The 17,317-nt window shown below is 44.1% G+C and overlaps 1 protein-coding gene and 1 pseudogene across 1 annotated transcript in view; one reads left to right on the forward strand and one right to left on the reverse strand.

Annotated features, from left to right (window-relative positions):
- Nucleotides 1-17,317, forward strand: part of LOC147728838 (uncharacterized) — a 1,063,528-nt gene that overhangs the window by 490,398 nt on the left and 555,813 nt on the right. The gene's annotated exons all lie outside the window — the stretch shown is intronic.
- Nucleotides 9,385-9,991, reverse strand: LOC147728840 (18S ribosomal RNA; annotated as a pseudogene; the record flags this gene model as incomplete).

Consider the following 17,317-nt stretch of genomic DNA (forward strand, 5'->3'; position numbering starts at 1 on the left):
ACCACCTGTACCCCTAACCAGTTAAATTAACACGGGGAATATACAACCTCAGAACATGACAACCCTGACTCCCAGGGAAACCATGGAAACAGATCTAGAACCTTTTAGTTTGTTTACTCATGCATACCTAAAGAGATACACAAGAAATGCACAATATAGCATTTCAATATTTATTGAAGCATTATGATTCTTGTGTGAAATATGTGTGCTGCAATAATCAATAGAAGGAAACAGACCAGTGTAATTAGCATTACGAGAATGTTGAAGAAGATGAATTCAACCATTTGGCCGTTACATGCAATATATGCTTGCATAGATGTATACTGATAGTTATGCTCCTACCTGGCGCTCCCTATCCTAGTGTCCATAGGGTGGGTAAATCTCAAACAATCTCAGTGGGGTGATCTAGCTCCCCCATTACTTGTGGATGTGTCATCAGGGAGCCCCTCTTTGTGGAGAGCTGGGCATCATCCCTCGCAGGAGGTAAGCATGAATCAGCTGGGATGGAATTTCAGCATGGGGTGACCTCATCAGTACCAGTGAAATGCTCCTCTAACTAAACAAAGGAGAGATGCAGTTTATATAGTAAAACTCCCCCATGTTGCCTTGCCAGAGTCCCATTCAGGCTGCTATTATTGGTTCTACCCTGACAAAGCTGTCCCTGAGCGAACATTAAACAGCAACACCATTTTGCATCGTGAAATGTAGCTTTTGTACAAAATGTTCAAGGCTGTGATAATGTGCCTATGAAGATGTGCAAATGTAAACAAGGCTTATTTAATGTAACATTATCTGTAAAAGCAGGAAGCAAAAGTGTATCAAGTGTTAACGTTCGAGAAAAGATGTCAAGTTTAAACGTGAGCATGTAAAATGGTGGTGTTCCCAACCGGGCCTAATGTGTCCACATGACACCTACTCCTTTGGATGTGAGATGAATTAGAAGCTTAGTAAAATATACACTAAAAATATAGATTCAATAAAAAACTAAAATCCTAAAAGCATAGTGCTTTTTAAAAAAAATAAAAGCATATAGAAAGCCAAATTGCATGTTAAAAAAGGTAATATAATAAAGGTAAGTGTAAACACTATTTCTAAAAGCAATTTTGTCAAGAAAAATACAGCCGGTTTCAAAAACTCTCAGATGCTTGAAACTGCCAGATTGTTTAAATGTTCAGAGAAGTAGATGAACCATAGCTGTTCCCAGCACAATCGAATCAGCAGAATTTGTAAAGCGCGCTACCCACCCGTAAGGGTTCAAGGCGCTGAGGGGGGGTGGTCGCTACTGCTAGAACAGCCAGGTCTTGAGTTGTTTCCTGAAGGAGAGATGGTCCACGGTCAGCTGTAGGTGTGTGGGGAGGGTGTTCCCTGTCATGGCTGCCAGGTAGGAGAAGGATCTTCCTCCGACGGTGGCTTTGTGGATCTGTGGGGTGGTGGCGAGGGCGAGGCTGGCGGATCAGAGCTGGCGGTTAGGTGTGTAGAATGTGAGGCGACTGTTGAGGTACTTCGGGCCTGTGTCGTGGAGAGCCTTGTGAGCGTGGGTGAGGAGTCTGAACGTGATCCTTTTGTTGACGGGGAGCCAGTGCAGGTCTTTCAGGTGAGCAGAGATGTGGCTGTGGCGAGGGATGTCCAGGATAAGTCGTGCTGAGGCGTTTTGAATGCACTGGAGTCTTTTCTGTAGTTTGGCTGTGGTTCCAGCGTAGAGGGTGTTCCCATAGTCGAGGCGGCTGGTGACGAGGGCCTGGGTGACCGTCTTCCTGGTTTCGGTGGGGATCCATCGGAAAATCTTTCGGAGCATGTGCAGGGTGTTGAAGCAGGATGACGAGACGGCGTTGACTTGTTTGGCCATCGTGAGGGAGGAGTCCAGGATGAAGCCCAGGTTGCAAGCGTGGTCTGTTGGCTTGGGTGCGGTGCCCAGGGCCGGGGGCCACCAGGAGTCGTCCCAGGCAGAGGGGGATGGTCCGAGGATGAGGACTTCCGTCTTGTCTGAGTTCATCCCTTCCTGGAGGCTGGCTCTGGCGGAGGCTGGGTCGTTGGTGAGGGAGAGGATCAGCTGGGTGTCGTCGGCGTAGGAGATGATGTTGAGGTTGTGTTGGCCTGCGATGGCTGCGAGGGAGCTCATGTAGACGTTGAAGAGGGTGCGGCTGAGTGAGGATCATTGCCGAACGCCACAGATGACTGTTGGCACTCCTCTTGAAAGTTCCATGGAACAAATATGTTGACATCTAACCCCCTCAGCATTCACTTAATGAGTGATGGCCAGTAGGGCATCTGCAGAAGACAAGCTAAACTCCATGTGACCAGGAGCTGAAGCATCCCAGGAATGTTCCTAATATGCATTCTGAAGCAAAAGCAATTGTGCGGGGCATCTATACAGATGCATCTTTTGGGGACCCACCAGTAGTGTAATGTCCGTAGACTGGACCAGTTGCATCCCCAAGCGTGTATGCAGGGCACACACAAAGGTACACAGCTGACAGCAGAATACGGGCTGCATGCAGTGTTGCCAGACAGGCCGAAAGGACAAGAACAAGTTGTCATTAAGTTCTTGAAGCAAGGGTGCACAAAAGGACTGTATCATCCTCACACAGTAGCACACGGTAGTGCCATCCTCATTTGTCCGTGTGTTGGAACATCTATTGCTGAGCAATAGAATGAAATCAGTGCCCCAACAATTAGAAACAGGACAAGAAGTAAGCCTCCAAAAATGCTTCCCAGCACAGAGTGTATATAAGATGAAATCATTCCAAAGACTATCTGGAAGGTACTAACCAGACCAGAGCCAATTGACTTAATAAAGTGTGCTATCTCCACAGTGTTGAAAATGTTAAAAATGTGATGCACTAACTCCCCAAAATGGTGTGGGAGATTGGTTCAAAGTAGCTACTGCATCTCAAAGGAAGACCTTGCAACTTGAAGATCAAACATTTTTTCCTATTGTTTTGTATCTGCTTACTTGATGGTTATGCAATCAGTATTTGAAGTGTAAAGTTTAAATTGGCAGAGAAATAAGTCCATTAATTACCCATTCTGCACTTGGCACCTCTGCAATAATAAATGGTAACTTTTGCATATGTAACATACTGTATTTTGTGTCTTCCGCGCCATAATGGTCTGTTCTTTATTAAGATTGTATGGAATAACAAGCTACTGCCATTTAGGTCATACATTCTGTAGAGTCCAACTTAGTAGCATAATAGCCCTAATTGTGATTGCCCATGGTGCAAAGAGGACATGTCACTCTGTATGATGTTAATAGAAGATGACACAATGTTACCCAGAGAATATATCCTAGTGGATAAGGTGGTCATACCATTGACTACTAATGGTAGAGCCCTTTCAAACTTTGCTCTGTCAATCTCACATAACCTCTCAGCAGCTTCCTGTTATGAAACTTTTCATACTTCACTGTATATTACACTGGATATGCAGAAATCACTTTTGACGTGGCTTTGGAGGACCTAACAAAAAATCCTTTATGGCCATGCCATCAGAAAGAAGAGACAGGTGCTGTTTCCCCTCAGATGTCGTTGAATGTTTTAGCCAGTCTAGGCACAACTTTCCAATGCTGTATGTTTTGACCACCTCTGCATGATCTATCTGCACATAGGGTGGCCTGGCCTATTATTCCAACACTCTTTGGTGTTGTCAAGAAAACCTGCCTGACATCTGTTAGTATCTACTGCCCACACTAACCATCCCTCTTGATTGGAACGTGAATCATGTGTCCCATTTCCAACCATGTTATCAATCAGGTCCTCTGTGTAATTTGTGAATCATTGCAAATTCACAAATTGTGTGAATGTGGGAATGTTCAGTTTATTGCTATCCTTTATCCTAGACAACGAATGAGTTCTACTGCACAGTTTTATTCAGGAAAATCATTTGGTGTAGTATAAGGCATGCTCTAAATAAGGCCTCTTTCCTCTGACCTTGCCAATCTTTAGTTCCCCATGTAAATTTTAAATCAACGTTGCCTTTCTTAAAGTCAAACCCTTGTATCGACAACTGGGAAATGAAAGATGCAGAATAAATTAATTTGGTGTCAGTAAGCATAGTTTTCCTAACCTGTTAAGGTTTGAGTTTGTAATAACAGCAATCTGGGTCAGCTGGATTGTGACAAGAAAAATATGCAACTTCTGCAGGAGTTTTTCTGAGCTACCCTGTGGTGGTATAGGGCAGTGTTCCTGTTGTGTGTAATTAAATACTGTGCGTGGAGTACTTGCTATATGTAAATAATGTTGACCATAACTGTGAAAACAGAACATTTCATCATAATTAGATCTACCATCTACACGTTTCTTCAGTATTACAAATCATGTAGTGCTGTCGACCACCAGGCATTTCATGCACTGTATTAATGTCCCAATCATCAGAGATAGTACCAGAAGTGACAATATCATTGACAGAAATATGGAATAAATAAGGAATATGTAAAGTTTAAGTTGGACCAAATGTAACATAAGATACCTTATCCCAAACAATTCCATCAGGAACCCGAACAGGTGAAATGTTCAACAGGAAAAAGTCTTTCCACATATGGCCATATGTATCAAGAGTGGAAATAGCAATTACCTGTTAGACTTGGCATCCTTGACATGATTTCCCCAAACTTTCTGCCTCTACCTCCTGTATTTTTGATGCTGTGCTGGATTTCATTTTTGCTGGCTTAGATTCTTTGGGCACCTTGCCACTGCTGATCTGTCTAAGTGCAAGAGCTCCCTGTGGAAATTGGTATTACAATTGGTTCTCCCTGATTGGCATATTTGACCTATAGCTAAGTCCCTAGTAAAGTGCACTGAGTGTGCCAAGGCCTGTAAATCAAATACAACTAATGGGCCTGCAGTATTGATTGTGCCACCCACATGAGTAGCCAGGAAAAGGTATTTCAGACCTGCCACTGCAGTGTCTGCGCGTAGTTTTAAACTGCCATGTCGACCTGGCAAGTGCACCCACTTGCCAGGCCCTAACCTTCCCTTTACTCACATGTAAGGCTATATGTGTCAAGAGTGGAAATAGCGATTACCTAATTGTGATTTTCTGTGAATCACAATTAGGTAATCGCTATTCCTAATGTATGAAACTCTAGCGATACCTAGTGGGTCACAAATCGACCTAGCTCATGAATATTATTGAGGTAGGTAGCAATTTGTTACCCATTAGGAATCACTAAAATCATGGGGATGGTGCCCTGCAGGGGTCAGCGGACCACCATGTCCATGATTACTTTTAAATAAAGCACTCCGTTTTTTTTTAAATGCAACCCATTGTCCTTCAAGGAAAACGGGTTGCGGTTAAAAAAGAAAAATTTAAATATTTCTTTTAATTTTTTAAGAGCAGACAGTGGTCCGTGGGACCACTGCCTGCTCTGAAAAAACATTTTCGCTACCATTTTCAAAGGGGAAGAGGTCCCTCTAGAACCCCTCACCATTTGCGAATGGGTGGCACCTACTTGAAGTAGGGGGTAAAATACAAAAGTTTTGTGACCACATTTTGGTCGCAAAGCATTCTTACACACTGCTTTGATTCAGTATTAAGAAGGGACGCACTAAACATGCCCCTTCCTAATACAAAATCAGTATGTATTCGTAATTCTAAATCGCGATCCAGTAACATGTGACTGAATCACAAATTGGAACTTATACATTCCAAAATGCATTTTATTGCTCGCAAACAGCCCGATGTGTATCGGTCATGTGTGACCAGTAAAATGCATGATACATGTGGCCCTTTGTGTGATGAAGAATGGGGTTTCAAAACTTTGTTTATGAGTTCAACAGCAGAGCATTGTGAACGATTGTGTTCGGTCAGAAGCAGAAAAAATCCAATCCAGATGAAGAGGAAAGTAATGAAATAGTAATCCAAATGTATATCCATGGAGGGATAAGGAATGTCTTTGAGCCAAATGTAGAATTCACGTGGTCTCCCTTGTGGAGGTGGATCCGGGTCTGATGATTCGGAAGAGAAGTCCTCAAAGTTGATGAAATACCCTGAGGTTGTTGGCTCAAAGTTATGAGGCTCGTGGAGCGTGTAGAACTGGCAGATGACTCTATTGTTGGTACATTACAGTAGAAGCCGTCATTGTCTGTTTGCAGAATTGAAATCTGTGTTTCTGTATACAATTTTATTGCATTTGTTGATATAACAGGAAGAAGTGATACTTCAGTGTTATCTGTCCCCAGCCTGGGACAGGTGGTTTCATCGTTGGTCAAAGTTCTAACGGGAGATCCTGTAGGGTAATGAGAGGAGACAGCTAACTATCCAGGAGACCTTTGCTCCTACTGTGTAGAACTGTCCTCATGATTTGATTTGATGAGATCAATAAACACAAACCTCTTGTGTTTGCTGCCAGCAAGGAATGGTAAAAGTACAGTTCTGGTACCTTCAATGGTCAGGACAGGTACAGGCTCTCTGTAGGATGGCCCGAGTTCCTTCATGTCTACAATCGTCTTCCCGACCAGATCACGAATCCTTGGAATCCAACCAGGAGTTGCTGGTGCTTCCTTCAATTTACCAATGGTGGACTGTTTCCGTTGGACGTTGCTGTGAGCATTTCGAAAGTCATTCAGTTTCTATAAAACATCTAAATGTTCACTGATATCAAAAGGTGTTTTTGGCGCCACTGTACTGGGACGGTCAAGGTCTGGAACCCATATCTTAACCCCAAACGGGATCTCAAAGAGAGGCCGACCACCCAGGGATTTTTTAAGCAGTTTATTGAGGGCTCTCAGTACCCCATATAGTTGGTGAACCCAACTGTGACATGAACCTAATACCCTAGCTGTTAAAGACTGCTTTAAGTCTCGGTTCTTCCTCTCCACTACCTTGTTTTCTTCTGGCTGATAGGGGAAGGAGTACTGCACAGTCCCATCCAGTTTTCTTGCAGTGTCTCTGTTAGCCGTAGATGGGAATGCCGGACCCTTGTCCAAATGCCATGTGGCTATTGCATATGTCCCGATGAAGACTTGCACGTCTTTTACAACAAATCTAGTGTCAGCTGATCGCGGAGGCCGACTCAAAGGAATCAAGAGCAGAAATCCACTGCTACCATGCTATACTTCTAAGATTTGTCATAGTGTAAGGGTGCTCAGTGGTCCAAATAAACACAAGCCAGAGACTAGTCAGAGATCAATAGAATAGAGTGTCTTCAGTGGGGGAGCTCTGGTCGAAACTTTCATCTGATGACTGATGTCACATTTAAGCACTAGGGGCCAGATTTAGGAGCCTTAATACCGGTCGGAAACGGCCGATTTCGGCCATTTCCGACCGGTATTTGGCTTTTGACATGTAGGGGCCATTATTTTACAGAATCGGTAAATTTACCGATTCTGTAAAATACCGAATCAGTATTTTTACCGATTCGGTAAATCAAGATGTAGGTGGCACTCCACAGAGTGCCACAGGCCCTTAAGAGTCGGTATTTTACCACCCAATCCTATAGGGTGGTAAAATACCGAATTCAGGTGTGCATGCAAATCTGTGCATGCACACCTGTGCAATGTGACACACAGACATGCCCTTAGGGCATGTATGTGTGCCACATGGCACACAAGCATGCACTTGGGGTGCTAGAGGGTGTCAAAGTGACACCCCCTGCACCCTTGCTGGATTCGGTATTTACTGATTCGGTAAATAACCAAGTCAGTATTTCCAATTGATTTCTATGGGCTCAAAAGCCCATAGGAATCAATGGGGAATACCGATTCGGTATTTACCGAATCGGTAAATACAGAATCTTGCAGATTCGGTAATTCCCCAAAAATAATTACCTACATCTCCCTCCTTCTAATTTACCGATTCATAAATGCTGAATCGGTAAAATTCTGTATTTTTGAGTCGGTAAATTAGATTTACCTACATCTGGCCCAAAGTCCTTTGTCTGTTTATATAGACCTGGCCACCAATAGCATTTATGCAATTATAAAATTATAGCCCCCACCCCTACGTGAGCAGATTCTAGGCCTTCATGTGCTGCTAGGATCAATCCTAACCTACAAGCTGAATATGGTTTTACACTATCCTGCACTCCGGGAATATGAGCAAATGGAATGTTTGGCACGCTTAACTGGTAGGAGTATTTAGTTGGAAATTCTTTCTGCAAGAACGTGCCATTACGTGCAGCATTGACAGCGATCATGAGGTCTTCATCTATCCTTGTATTAGAATGAGTAATTGAAGTGACTGCAGCAGTTTGCACTGTTGCCTTTGTGGCTTCGTCAGTCATGGAATTTCCTGCAACGTGTATTCCTACATGCTGATGACTCAGAGCGTAAATCTCATGAGTCTGTGGCAAACATGCTTTCAGTTTGGCCAATTGTCCCCAAAGCATCTTGTGCTTTATTGTGTACCCTTTGGAGTCTCTTAATCCATTCTGACTCAAGTAATGTAAGCCCTTATTGTAAGACTGGACACAATAATAAAAGTCATACACTATGAGTGTGGGGAATCTGTAATCCGTATTCTCAAGTGCCAGAATTAAAGCTTTCAGTTCAGCTAGCCGTGTTGGGCAGTTGCCAAGTGACTGCATGTAGGTTTTATGAGGGTGGAATTCTCCATCCTGCATTCTGCTGCTGGGGGGCTGTATTTGTTGGTATCCTGCCTCAGCACAAGCAATATTACTGCTGGTCTGCACCCTGGGGACAGAAGAAGACCTGTTCTGCACAGTTTCTTCAAAGAAGATCGACTACTTACATCTTGTTGGAAGCAGGTGCCGTGGGTTTTAACTGCTGCCACTGTGGGCCCACGTCCCATAATTCCCCGCTTTTCTGTACCTGAGTGTTATTATATGTATTTAAGGAGTACTAAGATCCTGCAGTGCGGGACATGCACGGATGGCGCTTGTGCGAAACTGTAGGAAAGGTCAGGCCCATCCTTGCCAGGAAGAGCCAGGGCAGGGCCACCCCCCTATGAAACCTGAGCTCCCCGCAAAAAGTGTGAGTGGATATTAACTTCACCATTATGCTGTATTACATTGTCATTTTTGTGGATACATTGCACTTATATTTTATTTGTTCCCCTGCTCAGAGTATGCTGTTCAGCCTGAGGCACTGTCAACCTAGATGACAGCAGACTCTGATAGAGGATGGGTCTATCTGTAAGTGACTGTCTTAACTCAGGAATATGTATTAATTACATTGGACAATTGCGAACAGCTGAGGCTGTCCCCTCTGTTGCAAAACGCCCTTGGAATTGTATAACCATGGTAAAACTGAAACTAGCGGAATGTCCTGTAGAGTAAGTAAACGCTTCAGACCCTCAGGACACTCAGTCAAGAGCATCAAGGGGGTGCCGAGAGCCAGGGGCTGGGACAGGCGGTAGCTCGCCTCGTGGCGGACCGCCAGCTCGATCCCAAGATCCAACTAGGAGCTTTTTAACTGCAGCAACTTTAATATATGCTATTGGAGCTGGAATTACCGCGGCTGCTGTCACCAGACTTGCCCTCCAATGGATCCTCGTTAAAGGAATTAAAGTGTACTCATTCCAATTACAGGGCCTCGAAAGAGTCCTGTATTGTTATTTTTCGTCACTACCTCCCCGAGTCGGGAGTGGGTAATTTGCGCGCCTGCTGCCTTCCTTGGATGTGGTAGCCGTTTCTCAGGCTCCCTCTCCGGATGGAACCCTGATTCCCCGTTACCCGTGGTCACCATGGTAGGCACAGAAAGTACCGTCGAAAGTTGATAGGGCAGACATCCGAATGTATCGTCGCCGTCACTGGGACGTGCGATCGGCCCGAGGTTATCTAGAGTCACCAAAGCGGCCGGGCGAGCCCGGATTGGTCTTGGTCTGATAAATGCATGCATCCCGGGAGGTCAGCGCTCGTCTGCATGTATTAGCTCTAGAATTACCACAGTTATCCAAGTAACAGATGGAGCGATCAAAGGAACCATAACTGATTTAATGAGCCATTCGCAGTTTCACTGTACCGGCCGTGTGTACTTACACGTGCATGGCTTAATCTTTGAGACAAGCATATGCTACTGGCAGGATCAACCAGGAATGTCCTGTAGGGAAGAGCCAGAACAAAACTACAAACCCAATTACTAATTATTTAACAGATGCCGTGGGGTAATAGAAAATAAAATAATGAATGTGGAGGAAAGGTTTGCTGCTACTAAGCATGCTGCAAATGAGGCCCTTAGTAGTGCCAATGTGGAAACTGTGGGAGATACTACCTCAATGCCAGTGGAGTATGGTGATAGCGACACTTTCACTAAACATTCATCTAATGTCAAAAATGCCCCTTGTGTTTCGAATGAGGCTTTGGGATTATTCATACTTTTCCTACCCAGGATTTGAATTCTCCCCAGCTTAAAGAAGTAAACATTTGGGGGAACTTTTGAGACAAACCCCCAAAAATCACCCCAAGTCCCGCTATGCTAGTTCAGCTACGAAGAATGATAATCCAAAGGGGAGAACAAACACAAATTTGGAGACATTGCTTAAAATTCTCCATTCAAAAATGTATAATATAGAGCTGAAGGTTCCTACGGAACTTAATGGAATCAAAGAGAGGATAGCTGCACTAAAAACGTAGCTACAAATAACCCTAAATGATGATATCCATTATACAGAACAAAGTATGATTGGTGGAACTGAGCCCATTAGGACTGAACAAACAACATGAGTAAATCATACTCAATTACCTCATCCATTGGCATCTCAGAGACCATCCAACAGTGAAATAGCTAACGTAGAGGGTCCCCCTCGGGTATCTATTCCAGGAATGTAACAGAACTGTTATAGTTGATGAAGAAAAGAAAGGGATTTAGAAAGAGTGTTTTTGCCAATATATTACATCTACCCCATGAAGCTACTCCATATGTCATTGCCCTGAAGGGTGTACCAAAATTAGATATGCATTTTTGACCTGGACAGATTTAAGAAACAAGGTTACTCATTGTCTGTCCTCTTATTTCCCAACACCAGTGTACTTTACCAAGAAATAATCATGGTCAGAAGGGTAAACAGGGTTGGGCCGACATGGAAAATAGGCTATGTTGATTCTGGTATTGTTAACTTTTGACACCCTGTTGTGTTGAAAACAATCTTAGCCAACTTCCAGGATAGACAACACTATTGTATTGACTCAGAGGAGAGCAGAATGGCTGTTCCCTTTGGTTATTTCTATAAACCCTCAGCAATGGCCCCTAGACTGCAGGGTCTCCCATGGATGTCACAACTTGAACATTATATTGGTTCTATGTATAAATAGATTTGCCTCACTCTCAGGTCTTAGCGAACAGGACGGACATCGGGGTGGTTGAGGAGAAAAGGATGTTATTTTATGTTATGTTATATTTAATTTGTAGAGCGCACAGCTACTTGGGAGTGTCCTGGCGCTAACTTCCAGAAAAAGGGAAAATGCCCGCACCACTGATTTAAAAGAGCAGAGTTTTAAGTTTCTTCCTAAACAGCAGTGTGTCTTGGATGCTCCTCATGGCAAAAGGCAACAAATTCCAAGCCAGACCCGCCCTGCGCACAAAGGAATTACCTCACAGACGCTGGCGTTTAAACTTTGGGGTCTGCATCAACAAAAGAGCAGAGGACCGAAGCTGCCTCCTTGGTACGTAGAAGGAAAATCTATTCTGCAGGTAGATTGGCCAGTGCCATATAGGGCCCGATGCGCTATGGTAAGCATTTTAAATTTCAGGCGTGCTTCCACTGGAAGCCAGTGCAGGGCACGCAAATGTGGCCCAACGCTGTCCCTGGGAGACAGGCCCACAAGAAGTCTAACAGCAGAGTTTTGGACCACTTGTAATTTTTTTACCGGGGAGCCTGGGCCACCGACCAAAAGAGCATTGGCGTAGTCTTCAGTTTCTCTGGAGGTGCTAGGCAGGAAAGGGAGGAGCTTCCTCTGACTCTTAAGCAAGCCAAAGCAGGTTCCAGAGAGTTTCTTCACATGCATTAAAAAGTTCAAATTTTTGTCAAACCAGACGCCAAGATTTTTTTACGGCTCCAGTACTTTCAGAGGGACATGGGAAGCCTGGTGGCCAGAACCTTTCTCTAAAATCCGGGGGAAAGGAGCCAAACAGTAGAACCTCGGACTTGCCCTCATTGCATTTCAGCTGGGCCGAGGCCAACCAGTGAAAACCTGAAGAAAGACAGTGTTGGGCCATCTCCACGGCGATCTCCCCCTTGGGCCAAGTAAACAGCAACTGTGTGTCATCAGCGTATGCCATAACCTTAGCCCCAGTGACTCTGCCAGTACCACCAGCGGAGTCACATAGATGTTAAACAAAAGGGGGCTAAGTGATGACCCTTGCGGCACGCCAGTAGTCACAGGCAAGACCCCAGAGGCACACGGTGGGAGCCAGACCTGCTGCTGCCGGCCCTCCAAAAAGGAACTGATCCAAAGTAAGGCACTGCCAGAGATGCCAATGGCGGAAAGCCGATTGAGAAGCAGGGCATGCGGGACAGTGTCGAATGCCGCAGAGAGATCAAGCATAACCAATGCTGCTCTCCGCCGGCATCCAAACATGCCCTAATAGCCTCAGTGACCTCCAGCAGCGCTGATTCATTGCTATGGACAGCACGAAAACCCGACTGAGCCGGATGCAGCCTATTTTCGTTCTCCACAAAGTTGGTAAGTTGGAAAGTAACAGCATTTTCGCAGACTTTCCCTTGACTAGGAAGCAACGAGATGGGACGGTAGTTTGCTGGTAGTGAAGGGTCCAGAGAAGGTTTCTTTACTAAGGGGAGAATCAAGGCATGTTTCCATGCCATCGGCACACAAGCCATGCAAAGTGATTTATTGATCATAAAGTTCACTTCAGTGTTTAGGGTATCAGCCAGTTCCGATAAAAGCCTAGCAGCACAAGGATCCTTCGGAGAGCCCGACTTGAGGGCCTTCACCAACTTAAGTGAGCTGGTCAGATCAATCGGCCTAAATTTCATGAAGGTAGAAAGTGGCTCGGCCATCCTCACCGGTGAAGAGAGCACCACATCGGGATTCCCCGGAAAGGTGGAAAGTGAATCTTGGATGCTACTTATTTTGTCTTTAAAAAAAGACGCTGAGGAGTTACACCACGTATCAGAAACCGGGGAAGTAGCCGCCTGTGTGCTAGGTGCCAAAAAGCTTTGCACAATAGAGAAAATCTCTTTTGAATTATTCTTGGCTCGATCAATACGCCTAGCGAAGTACTGTTCTTTGGCCTCCCCAATTGCAGCATAGTACAGTCTTTGTTTAGCGCTGAGATGATTTCTATTGACTAGGCAATAGCCCCAGCCCACCAAACTCTCTCAGCTATTTTTCAATCGTGTTTCAAAGTAGCCAGTTTGGGGGAAAACCAAGGCTTAATGGGCGACTTTCTCCGAAATTTTGACTTACAGGGACCAGACGAGGACAACAGTGCGCAGGTAATCCAATTGTCAAACTGGACTATGTTATTTTCCAGGTCACCTGTGAGGGCGGGGCGAGAGGCTACCAACGAGGCACCCAACGCCATTGGGTCCAATCTCCCACAGGCAGGGGGGCGATGGCAGTGAGCCGGACGAAAAAGATTAGTCATGGCCCAAGAAAAGAAGATAGGAAAATGGTCGGACCATGCAACCGGCCTCGGTCTTTTCACCGATAGAGGGAAGTTAGCCCCAATGATGTCAAGGGTGTGACCTCCAAGATGAGTGGGAAACAGGACTCTTTGGAAGAGATTAGCCAAGTGGAAAGCATCCAAAAGGATTAAGGAGTCAGGTACCTCAGGGTGATCGAGGTGGATATTCACATCACCAAGAAACACATATTTGGAGAAGCGCAGAGCACGCTCAGCCAGAGCGTCCCCACAGGACTCTAGAAAGTCCTTAGCTGGTCCAGGTGGTCGATAGACCAGGGAACCCCCAAGTGTAAAATGGGCGGAGAATTGTATACTAAAGTGAAGGACCTCACAGTCCCCAAAAAGGGAAGATGGCTTGCTACAAAGGACCCTGTCGTCCCTTAACCAAATGAATCTAGGAGCTTGAGAAGAAATACTACTCCTATGATTGCGGAATTCAGGCAGACGATAAGAGAAGCCCTGTTAGGTTATATGTTGAAAATCAGAACGTGGAATTTTGCAGGAATTTAAAACAAAACTAACAATACGGATTGGCAAAATTGTATAAATTCCGCACAACTTATGTGTCTGCAGGACACCTGGCAGACACACAAATTTGCCATTGATGGTTTTGTTGATTTACTTACCCCAAAAATATCATCATCACATGGGCGGGCTAAGGGAGGCTTGGCAACTCTAATATCTACTACGGCCCAGGTAAATATAAAAAAATCATTCACCAAGTCCCCTTATTTTCAATTGGTCCTCTTGCAGTTGGACAAGATGGTTCTTTTTTCACTGATATATTTTTATAATGACGATTTCACTAATACTAGGTAATGAGTCATGGAGGACCATGACATAGAAATTGCTAAACGTGTTAAGGGACGAGAGGGTGATTGTACTTACATTGGGATGGGGGATTTTAACATCAGCAAATGTCGATATTCACTGAGGAGCACTTGTGGATATACCGATGCCCAGGGGAACAACTTGCCTCATTTCCCACATGATAGGTATGGGGAATAGATAATTATGCTGTTATATAAGTATGACTTAGAATTTTTGCAACAAGATGTTGCTAAAAATTGTTTACCATTACCCACCTTTCAAGGGAATGGTAACTCATCGTACATTGACCATATTATAATGTCTTTGAATGGTATGAAGGCAAAATGTAAGGATTCTCCCCTAGTACCTAATATCGCGGTGGCCAGGAATAATAGTAGTAGCCTCAAATGGGCAGGAATAGATAAACTGTCAGTCCTGGAGAAGGTGGGTAAAGCCAACAAACAACATTTCCTGATTTGTACTGACCCCTGAGGCCCATCTCAGAGAACAAAGTGGTGGCTTTTGGCAAGATGCATCAGCCATATCAGCTAATCTAAAAGTGACAAATAGGGGGAATAAGAAACGGAATAAAGGCTGGTTTGATCACCAATGTACACAGGATAATCAAAGCATAAGAAAGGCCCTACAGACAGATATTAGGGATAAGGATGAGCTTAAACAACTTAGATACATATATAAACAGACATTCAGGATGAGAAAAAAGAGTTACAAGTACAAGCCAGGATTAGTCTGGATAGGGCAATAGGATCAAGAGATTCCACATTATTTTGGAGGATAACTAACTCACCTTGTTTGAAAGGCAATTCAGATATCAAAGTGGAAACAGTTGTTGCCCCAACAGACCGGATAATTCACTTTGGTGATATATTCAATCCAAGAAAATAATTTCTAACCATTACCAATAATAGTAAAACTGTCAGTGGTCTACAACAACTGATAAAATCTACTCATCGCATATATGGAGCAGAACGTTCTAAAACTCAACCTGAAAAATACTTTTGTGATGACTTGTAGTTGGAGGAAAGCCAGGAAAAAGACACATTATGCGAGAGACTATAAATTGGAAGAAATTAAGAGTTTCAGCTATTTGGGTATACTTTCTCCCACAATTGGTTTCTAGGGTCCCCACTTAGATATGGTAAAATGTAAGCTTATTAGATCTGTCAAGACACTGTTTGGATTTTTTGGGAAGATAGGTAATAAGCCTATAGGAGAAATGGTGCAACTGACTATGAGCAAATGTGTTCCATCTGTCTCCTATTGGGCTACTGTCTGGGGTACACCACAATTACATGAAGATTCCTTTCTCTGCAGACTCATCGCTGTACCCCGTTCTATACCTACATATATTATGCATAGAGTTATAGGTATACCATATCTAGAAGATACCATTTGTGTTAGTGCAATAACCAGTTGATATAATATTTGGAGCAAGGAAGGAACAAAGTTTACCATAGAAATTGTTAAAGATTGTTTTACTTTAGAGTATTATCATAAGATCCCATGGCTAACCCATTCAGCTATGAAAAGAAATCAATGAAATTTTGACAGTTAAGAATCTTGTAAGTATTTTACAATTTGGTAAAAAAGAGTTTTGACAAACATATTTAGGGAAACTAAAGACCGATAGGGAAAAAAGAGCAAGGAGAAAATTGAGTGTTTCAAGGTATATGGCAGGACTGGTACAGGAAGGCATACAAGGTTACCTAATAAGGTTAACACATGTACTAGAGAGATTTTATTTTACAAGTCTGTGGATGGGAATTTTACATCATTTAGTTGTTTTTCCTAAAAAGGAGGCATGGACAAAAATATTCCTAAATTCCAGTGCGATGGGAAAGTCACCCAATCAACCGAGCATTTTATCTTGTTTTGTAGATTTTATAATGATTTTAGAAGGTCCTTAATATGTCCTCTCTTTTTAATCCAGAAATGTAGGTCTTATAAAGATGCACTGAACTATTCATGCAAGTTTGAGAATTATGTTATTTGCTGAACTGTTTCTGCATATATATTTCAAGCTGTGAAAAAAAGGTAATCCTTTGGGTATCTAGACAATTTGACTAATGAAATACTTGATGTTGATACAAATAATCATAATTAACTGTTGAATGTTTCATATATGCTCTCGTGCACATTAATTCACCCAATAGATAATGTGGCTGAAATTTGATATAAGTGATTATTTATTTGTTTTAGAATCCTCATACATTTGGCAAACCTGCTAAATTTGCCCAATACCTTGTTGATGTTCAAGAGATGTCTGAATAGGGGGCGTGGCCAGCAGCATGGCAGACTAGACTTGTCCGATCGGAGCTCCGTGAGCCTGTCAATGATCCTAATAAAATCCTCAGCTCAAAACAGACATCCTGACCTGCAATACCGAGGGTCAAGAGTGCGGACAGTGCGCACCCACGAAGAAGACCCCAGACGTAGGAAACCTGATGTAATTCGCCTGCAAATGAGTAAAGATGTGCAATGGCCTCAGAGGCAAGATGGCGGAATCGGTGAGGGCGTAGGCTTGGGCAAAGCTGTGAACCCTGGCTGCGAGACACCGGGCTGGGGCTATACGCCACAAGAGAAGACAGTGACATGGTGGTGCTGGGGGGTTCCGCGCAGGGTCCCCCTCTTGTCTATTCGACAACGGGTGCGACGAGCGGCGCTGGGCCGCTGAGGTTGCTGCACAGTACGTCGTCATATGCCTTCACCGTTACACTTGTGAGCAAAGCGGCAACGGGGATTAGCTCTGGCAACAACGCCGTCTTTCTACGCATTGCCGCTCAAGAGTGTCTGCTCGAGCTTGTGCCCCGACTCAATGCCCCTGTGCCATTTGGTCATCCTCAAATTGGCTGGCCAGCAAGGGCCCACCGCCCGGTGTGCCCACAAGGAGCATGAGCCTGGTCGGACCGGGGCAAGCGCGCACGGGAAGGCGAGTGAAGACC

The sequence above is a fragment of the Lissotriton vulgaris genome, chromosome 3_1 (genome assembly GCF_964263255.1).
Source record: "Lissotriton vulgaris chromosome 3_1, aLisVul1.2, whole genome shotgun sequence".
Classification (NCBI taxonomy): domain Eukaryota; kingdom Metazoa; phylum Chordata; class Amphibia; order Caudata; family Salamandridae; genus Lissotriton; species Lissotriton vulgaris.